At 44.0% G+C, this 10,007-nt stretch overlaps 1 pseudogene; it reads right to left on the reverse strand.

The window, feature by feature from the left end:
• Window positions 1–298: 298 nt before the first annotated feature.
• LOC135544130 (H(+)/Cl(-) exchange transporter 5-like) lies at window positions 299–10,007 on the reverse strand (annotated as a pseudogene).

The raw sequence follows: 10,007 nt of genomic DNA on the forward strand, positions 1-10,007 counted from the left end.
GGAAGACCACTCCTGCCAACAGAGCCAAGAAAAAATATTCTCCCAGTTACTGACGCTCATTTAAGAAGTCATACATCTTTTCTAAATCCAACTCATCTTTTGGGCCAATCCTGGAAAGCCAGGATTGAAGAACAACGAATCCTCTACCTCTCCAGTTGTAATGGAGTGGCCAGTTGTCATAGCAGGAAGGAATCCACTAGAGTTCTAATGGAGTGGCCAGTTGTCATCCAGAGTTCTAATGGAGGGGCCAGTTGTCATAGATCCACTGGAGTTCTAGTTCTAATGGTTCTAATGTGGCCAGTTGTCATAGCAGGGAGGAATCCACTAGAGTTCTAATAGAGTAGCCAGTTGTCATAGCAGGGAGGAATCCACTAGAGTTCTAATGGAGTGGCCAGTTGTCATAGCAGGGAGGAATCCACTAGAGTTCTAATGGAGTGGCCAGTTGTCATAGCAGGGAGGAATCCACTAGAGTTCTAATGGAGTGGCCAGTTGTCATAGCAGGGAGGAATCCACTAGAGTTCTAATGGAGTGGCCAGTTGTCATAGCAGGGAGGAGTCCACTAGACATGAACATAGTGCAGTGTAGAGAGGCCTGGGCGAAAGCAGTGGCTCCACAGTGATGTCTGGCCCACGGTGCTGCAGCTGGTACTATACCATCAGTTGAAGAGGATCGAGTCTGGGTCCCGGTTGGCTATCTGAGCCACGTGCTTCAGAATGTCCTTCTTTGTGATAATACCCAGCAAGCGGCTGTAAAAAAAAGAGGGACAAAATGTCAAAGAGGTCTGGACTTCTTACCATAATACAACAAAACAAAAAGGATATAAAAAAGAAAAATGTACAATTCAGTGGCATTTTTTAATAAAACATGTTATCAATTTCAAGTAATTTTTTGTGTCTGTCTTGGGGGGGGGGCTGCTCTATTTCTACTTATGAAATCAGTCCACTATAGATGTAAGTAGAGGTCACTAATTACATAGCTAGTTCTCAGTAGCAGGTGTGTTACCCATTGTGTGTGATAAGGCACTGGCGCAGGCCCAGCTTCCTGAAGATGTCCACCACAATGTCCATGGCGGTGTGGTCTGTGACGGTGAAGGGACTAAGGTCCATGATGCCTCTGAGCTTCAGAGGAGGGGGGCTGTTGGGGGGCTGAGGGGGCGTGTACTCTGTAAAGAAGACCCTCGATGTGCTCACTATCCCATCCTGACGCTGTCTGGCATTATCTGAGAGGAGAGGGAGGGGTTACTGAGGGCTGTCAGTGGGATAAGACCAAATAAGAAGCAACTTTGGGTCCTTCAAAAGAGCTATATACAGTGGGGCAAAAAGTATTTAGTCAGCCACCAATTGTGCAAGTTCTCCCACTTAAAAAGATAAGAGAGGCCTGTAATTTTGATCATAGGTACACTTCAACTATGACAGACAAAATGAGAAAAAAAATCCAGAAAATCACATTCTAGGATTTTTAATGAATTTATTTGCAAACGATGGTGGAAAATAAGTATTTGGTCAATAACAAAAGTTTCTCAATACTTTGTTATATACCCTTTGTTGGCAATGACAGAGGTCAAACGTTTTCTGTAAGTCTTCACAAGGTTTTCACACACTGTTGCTGGTATTTTGACCCATTCCTCCATGCAGATCTCCTCTAGAGCAGTGATGTTTTGGGGCTGTTGCTGGGAACTTTCAACTCCCTCCAAAGATTTTCTATGAGGTTGAGATCTGGAGACTAGCTAGGCCACTCCAGGACCTTGAAATGCTTCTTACGAAGCCACTCCTTCGTTGCCCGGGCGGTGTGTTTGGGATCATTGTCATGCTGAAAGACCCAGCCACGTTTCATCTTCAATGCCCTTGCTGATGGAAGGAGGTTTTCACTCAAAATCTCACGATACATGGCCCCATTCATTCTTTCCTTTACACGGATCAGTCGTCCTGGTCCCTTTGCAGAAAAATAGCCCCAAAGCATGATGTTTCCACCCCCATGCTTCACAGTAGGTATGGTGTTCTTTGTCCTCCAAACACGACGAGTTGAGTTTTTGCCAAAAAGTTATATTTTGGTTTCATCTGACCATATGACATTCTCCCAATCTTCTTCTGGATCATCCAAATGCTCTCCAGCAAACTTCAGACGGGCCTGGACATGTACTGGCTTAAGCAGGGGGACACGTCTGGTACTGCAGGATTTGAGTCCCTGGCGGCGTAGTGTGTTACTGATGGTAGGCTTTGTTACTTAGGTCCCAGCTCTCTACAGGTTATTCACTAGGGCCCCCGTGTGGTTCTGGGATTTTTGCTCACCGTTCTTGTGATCATTTTGACCCCACGGGGTGAGATCTTGCGTGGAGCCCCAGATCGAGGGAGATTATCAGTGGTCTTGTATGTCTTCCATTTCCTAATAATTGCTCCCACAGTTGATTTCTTCAAACCAAGATGCTTACCTATTGCAGATTCAGTCTTCCCAGCCTGGTGCAGGTCTACAATTTTGTTTCTGGTGTCCTTTGACAGCTCTTTGGTCTTGGGAGTGTGACTGTTTGAGGTTGTGGACAGGTGTCTTTTATACTGATAACAAGTTCAAACAGGTGCCATTAATACAGGTAACGAGTGGAGGACAGAGGAGCTTCTTAAAGAAGAAGTTACAGGTTTGTGAGAGCCAGAAATCTTGCTTGTTTGTAGGTGACCAAATACTTATTTTCCACCATAATTTGCAAATAAAAAATCCTACAATGTGATTTTCTGGATTTTTTTTCCTCATTTTGTCTGTCATAGTTGAAGTGTACCTATGATGAAAATTACAGGCCTCTCTTATCTTCTTAAGTGGGAGAACTTGCACAATTGGTGGCTGACTAAATACTTTTTTTTGCCCCACTTTAAATATAATGTATTATTATTAAGAATACATGACATTGTTTTGACAAAGGTGACAGAGCATGTGGGTCAAAAGCCAGCACCTCAGCATGATGATGATCTGTCATCCCTACCTATGGAGATGGTGAGGTCCCTTCGCAGCACGAATCCCACTAGGCGTTGGGACTCATGGGAGACCACCACGGGGAAGCCGCTGTAGGTGGTGTCAGTGATCATGGTCTCCACGTCCTCTACCGTCATGCCGTCCTGGGTCAGTACGGAGAGCGGCGGGTCACTGCGACGCGGCCGCATCACGTCCATGGCCAGGGTCTTATGACTGAACTCCTCCTTGGCCTCCAGGAAGGGGTAACCGTTGAGGCGGATGTGAGCCTCGTAGATCCCCTCGCGCCCGATGGCGTCCGCCACCCACTTACTGGTCATGGCCGCAGCCATCAGGGGCACGATGTACTCCAGCCCTCCGGTCAGCTCGAACATGATGACCACCAGGGACACAGTCATACGGGTCACCCCACCTGTGGGCACAAAGCCAGTGGGGAGGGAGTGGGTGGCACAGAGAGAGGGGTGGAGGCAGAAAACATTAGGCATACCCACAAGTAGAGGTTGACCGATTAATCGGCATGGCCGATTAATTGGGGCCGATTTCAAGTTTTCATAACAAATCGGTAATCGGCATTTTTGGAGGCCGATTACATTGCATTCCACGAGGAAACTGTGTGGCAGGCTGACCACCTGTTACGCGAGTGCAACAAGGAGCCAAGGTAAGTTGCTAGCTAGCATTAAACCTAACTAGTGAATATGTTAATTTAAGTTAACTACACATGATTGATGATATTACTAGGTTAACTAGCGTGTCCTGCGTTGCATATAATCAATACGGTGCCTGTTAATTTATCATCGAATCACAGCCTCCAACTTCGCCAAACAGGGGATGATTTAACAAAAGCGCAATTGTGAAAAAAAAACAATCATTGCACGAATGTACCTAACCATAAACATCAACGCCTTTCTTAAAATCCAGGTTTGCAGGCAATATTAATTAGGGAAATGGTGTCACTTCTCTTGCGTTCATTGCACACAGAGTCAGGGTATATGCAACAGTTTGAGGCGTCTGGCACGTTACGAACTAATTTGACAGTATTTTATATAATTATGACATAACATTAAAGGTTGTGCAATGTAACAGCAATATTTAGACTTAGGTTGCCACCTGTTTGATGAAATAAGGAACTGTTCTATATTTCACTGAAAGAATAAACGTTTTGTTTTCGAAATGATAGTTTCCGGACTTGACCATATTAATGACCAAAGGCTTGTGTTTCTGTGTTTATTATATTATAATTAAGTCTATGGTTTGTTATTTGATACAGCAGTCTGACTGAGTGGTGGTAGGCAGCAGGCTCATAAGCACTCATTCAAACTTTACTGTGTTTGCCAGCAGCTCTTAGCAATGCTTTATTCACAGCGCTGTTTATGACTTCAAGCCTATCAACTCCCGAGAATAGGCTGGTAATACTAAAGTGCCTGTTAGAACATCCAATAGTCAAAGGTATATGAAATACAAATGGTATAGAGAGAAATCGTTGATGCGTCATAATTCCTATAATAACTACAACCTAAAACTTCTTAACTGGAAATATTGAAGAACGGGGAATATTGAACCACCAGCTTTCATATGTTCTGAGCAAGGTACTTAAACATGAGCTTTTTTTACATGGCACATATGGCACTTTTACTTTCTTCTCCAACACTGTGTTTTTGCATTATTTAAACTAAACTGAGCATGTTTCATTATTTTTTTTAAACTAAATATATTTTCTTCATTTATTATATTAAGTTAAAATAAGTGTTCATTGTTCATTCAATATTTGTTGTAATTGTCATTATTACAAATATATATATAAAAAACTATAAAAAAAAAAACTTTTTTTTTAAACAGCCTATTAATCGGTATCAGCTTTTTTTGGTCCTCCAATAAATCTGTATCGGCGGTGAAAAATCATAATCGGTCGACCTCTAACCACAAGACAACATTTAACCAGGAAAAGGAACCTAGAGTAAAGACAAAAGGAAAAGCTGTTAAACATGCAAGGTGCCAACATACAGTAGCTACGGAGGCCTTACCTAAGCAGGCAGCAGCCCCCACCATGGCGTAGAGGCCTGGGGTGATGCAGTCAGCACCAGGAGAACACCAGCCCCTGAAGATCGCCCAGTCATGGTGGTAGTAGGCCAGCTGCTCCATGCCTATTCCTAGCAGCCTGCCTGCGATCGCCCCTACCGCCATGCTGGGTATGAACAGACCAGAGGGAACCTGGAGGAATGACATCCTTATATTAACGCTCAAAGCACAGATGTGCCATACAGATGTGACGGAGGTTCTCCAGTACCTTCATGCCGAAGGTAACCACGGTGATGAGCATCTTAAAGACCAGGGCCAGGGACAGCTGCCACATGGCCGTGTAAACGTCATTTCCAGCTGGGCGGTCCGGCAGCTCGTTGCTGCTCTTGGTGACATTGGCGTTGTCATAGTTACATAGCTTGGAGGAGTCCAGCAGGCCACAGTCGTTGAAGAGCTCAGAGATGAGCTCACTGGTGCTAGTGCGGGTGTAGCTGTTAGGGAAAGCCACCACCGCTGTCACCGCGGTGACAACCAGCACCTCCAGGACCGGGTAGTGGCCCAGCCACGTGGTCTTACGCCTCCGGCACCACGCGATGTTGGCACGGATGAAGAAGGCGCCCCAAATGCCCCCGAAGATGCCCAGGAGGATGAAGGGTACAAGCTCCAGGAGGTGCCAGGGGTGTGGAACTCCACGTAGAACAGCACCAGGCGGCTGTTGCCAAACGGGTTGATGGAGCGCAGGGTGAAGGCTGCCACCAGCGCTGCGAAGAACGACCGCCACAGGGTCTTCAGAGGGAAGTAGTAGCTCACCTGACAGGGCCATGAGGAGACGGACAGTTACACAGTGATCATAGTCAACTTTATAAACATTCAAAAGTTACCTTTAGGAGTGTTTCAATTTGACAGTCATAGAGCCCATAGATTTACACAAGAAGGAGGAAGCTAAGGCACTTGTTACCTCCTCCAGACTGAAGAGCACTCCTCCTATGGGGGCCCCAAAAGCCACAGACACACCAACTGCTGCAGCGGCAGACAGAACCTGCAACACAAATCACCAAGCAAAGGAAGGAAGAAGGTGATCGGTGTCAGTACATTAATGCTTTACAACACAGCTAAAATCAATGTGTCAGTACATTAATGCTTTACAACACAGCTCAGCAACACGGCTAAATAACAATTAATATAACACGATGATTCATGACTCAATGCAAAATATCTCTGTGTTGGAAAATAAATCTCAGGCACAATGTTTACAGAAGGGAGACAGAGTCACCGCATGTTTGTGGCATTGTACTTCCATTAATACCATCCCACTGTAGCCGAGAAGCAAAAACATCACCTTGTGGTATGTGTTTGTTGAAATCATCAAACCAGCCACAGGCTATTTATAGTTGAATGGGGTTTTCCTGCTGAATTTGACTTGAGGTTCTCACTCTTGATACAGCTTGATTTGAGTCAAAACAACATCAGTGGTCCTAGCTTTTGCAATTTGTGCCAGTTCCTTAAAATAATGGTTAAAAGGTTAACCAGTATTGTATCGATCCATTTAAAAAAGGGTTCAGATGTTTGTGAATAGCCCAGTGCAGCATGAAATGAACACCCGCCAAATGCAGGTAGATTTAGGTATTAGTGGGTAAGAATGTTGATTTCCCCAGCCATGCTGGCGGGAGGTCAATTTGCAAGGCTCTACAATGCGAGCATTACATTCGCAAATAGAAATAGTGAAAAGTCAAGTAGGAAAAAATGCTGCAGTAGCTATTTTCTTCTATTTTGTTTTATAGCTGCTTATAGCACAAATAAATATCAATCTCTATCCCACCTCGCACAGCAACGCTGCCTGCTGTCTGGGGAGCTTTGTGCAATGTGCTAATACATTCATTCTTAGATGCCAAGTGCACAGGCATAAAAGTCTGTCTAATTTACGCAAAAGTCTACAAAATGAGCATTGTTTAGTTCACAAGGACAGTTGGTTTTCAATGTTACTTTGAGTCTGCTGCTTCAACTGTTAGCGAAGATATGATGTCTACTACAAGTCAGATGCCAAAATCTCTCACACAGACACACGACTCAGTGGCCCCGTTACCACGGTAACCTCTCACCTTTAAAAGGGCAGCTTAACATTTTGTCTCATCTGATATTTTGGTTAAAAGACTCAGGTCACAAAAAATGAAATGAAATTGAGCAATAGATCACAATATATATCACAATGCTTCTTACGAATACATTACTTGTTTTAGAAACAGTAAGCATGGTCATCTTGTGTTTTTTAGGTAATTATGCAATAAAATCTAAAAAATCTGAGTGGCTGGTATATTTTTCCATCTACCTGCCAGTGGCTGGTGGACCAAAAAGTGAATTTTAGGCCCCATTTCTCACCTCTCTGCGCTTGGCCTCATTCTTGCGGTACTTGGTGAAGAGGTGGCAGAGGATGTTGCCACAGCAGCAGGCCACGTGGACCAGGGGCCCCTCCTTCCCCAGGCTGAGCCCCGACGACACAGCCAGGACCAGGGTGATGGTCTTAATCACCAGGGTCCACTTCCCCAGGTACCCTCGGATGATGAAACCACTCAATATGGTTTTGATCTGGGAGAGAAAATAAATAGCATGGGAAAATAAACAACGTCCTTTGTCCTCATTCAAAAGAAGACATATCAAATAAGGGTAAAGAAATTAAATAATCTTACCTCTGGGATTCCAGAACCACAGGCATAGGGGGCGAAGGCCCTGACCAGTGTCACGGCCAGGAAGGAGAATAGCAGAGCCCAGCACACATACATTAGGTAGTTCATAATGTACGCAAAGGGACCCTGCAGACACAAATTTCACAATCAGACTGTGACAAGAATAAATCACATACAATAAACACAATGGGTCAAGTAGTAATATTTTAGCACACCTCTGTTGTGCCGATGATGAGCTCAGCCCAGCTTTTCCACTGTGGACACTTGTCCCTCTCTTGGAAGGTGGTCTCGTTGGAGGTCCAACAGCAGTGTTCATGGTTGAACCAGAACCCGTTCAGACAAACCCCTTCCTTCAGGTCTGTCATCCAGTGGGCTGATATGTCAATCCCACCTGCCAACGCGCCTGGAATAGACCACACGGTAATTTACTAACACTACCAATGGCTCCCAGGTGCATTGCTGTGTGGGTCTTAGTAGAGGGAATCAAATGAAAAAGCATTTATGCATCATCAATCTGTATACAATTAGGCTGACCTGACATGAGTCCAATCAGCAGCATGAGCAGCCATCCAGAGAAAGCATCACAGACACTGTTCACCAGCGCCCATGTAGACTCTTTGCTTTTACTGGTAATCTACACATCAGACAGGTGAAATAAATATTGTTGTTATAATACTATGATGCTTTTGATTCAGACAGTAATGCCATGTAACTTATACAGGTGTTGCTACTACACCTAATAATGATGACAAGTATACATAGATACTGATCTGAAGCCTGTTTGAGACACACGTTTTGTTATGGGTTGGGAAGTGGGTTAAGTCTAAGAATTAAAAGGACAAGGAGATAAATAGGATGTGGGTCACCTCTCTGTGCCGGTCACGGTCTTTGGACTTCTCCCGCACCCAGTCTATGGTGTTAAAGTCCTCATAGGTGCCCACCCCAGGCACAGGCTCATCAAGCAGGTCCATCAGTTTAGGAACCCCGTTTACCTCCTCCATACCTGGGTTATCCCCTGGAGGAGAAGGGATGAAGAAGCGATGTGAGGAATTGAAGAGATTCAATGGACAGAGGGAAAACACATTCTAGAGCTGGCATTGCTTGAAGGGCAGTTTCCCCAGACACAGATTAGGCTAAACATAGTCTTCGACTAATAATATATATATTTTTAATGGAGATTATCCATTGGTCTAGGACGAGGCTTAATCAGTGTCTGGGAAACTACCCCTTAGTGTTTATCTAATAACAAAGGTTTTACTTGCATATCAATAACACATACCTAAAGGGAACAATGTGTTACAGATAAAATAGCTGGAAAATATTGATGAAAAACCGTAGCACCTCACTGAGTGTGAGGTTTGGGATGTGATCAGAATAGTTTAGACCTAATAACTGCATATTCCAAATTCAATTGGTGTCAAATTAAACCAAATCAAAGGAAGGAATGCAAAGCGGACATTGCTCTCACTTATATTAAATCCCAGCAATGTAGGCTGGCCTAGATTAATGTGTTACCGTTTACTCATAACTAATAGACATTTGATCAAACAACACACCTATCAAAACAAGACACACATTAACAAATTCATGATTTGTGTGTGCGCGCGCGTATACACTTCAACAAAGACATGGGCCTTGGTCTTACCAGAACCATAGTCTCGGTCCAAGGGTGGTACATCCTCCGTGTTAGAGAAGTCTAATGTCGACCCTGCTATCTCCACCATGTCTTCGTCACTTGTGCTACTTCGTAAGCTATTGAAGCTATCGTTGCAATATCCGGTGTTATCCATCGATAATACTGAAGGAACACACACACATAATGAGGTCATGGTCCAAAAGCAAAGAGTTCAAAGCAAAGGAATCATCCACCTAACGTTAACTGGATAGCTACACTAATGTTCCCTAGCTATGTGAGCTAACGTTAGTTAGCTAATAAATCGGACAAACATTGTCAAGTTAGCTAGCTCTGTTTTAAATGTGTGTTATATTTGAATGGCTTTTGTGGTTAGCTAACGTTAGCTACGGACTGACATCGACAATAGTGACTCCAACCAAGGCAGCTAACGCGTTAGCTAACTTGCTAACTAACAAGTTAGCACAAAGCGCAGCCACACTCACATAACACTTGCAAGCAAGATTAACATTAGCCAGAGAAACCCGAGAGGTTTATATGCAAGCACATATTACTGACATCATATTAATATAAAAGTCGTTATTACTTTGTCGGATGGACTTCGACTGAGAACTCTGCTGTCCTGCTAATGTTGTTGTTATTGTCTGACTCGAATGCCAACAACTTCCTGTTGCGACATACATTGAGAGCTGATCCCAGATGATCATCTTCCCCTTCAGGAA

This window comes from Oncorhynchus masou, chromosome 8 (genome assembly GCF_036934945.1).
Source record: "Oncorhynchus masou masou isolate Uvic2021 chromosome 8, UVic_Omas_1.1, whole genome shotgun sequence".
Taxonomy (NCBI): Eukaryota; Metazoa; Chordata; class Actinopteri; order Salmoniformes; family Salmonidae; genus Oncorhynchus; species Oncorhynchus masou.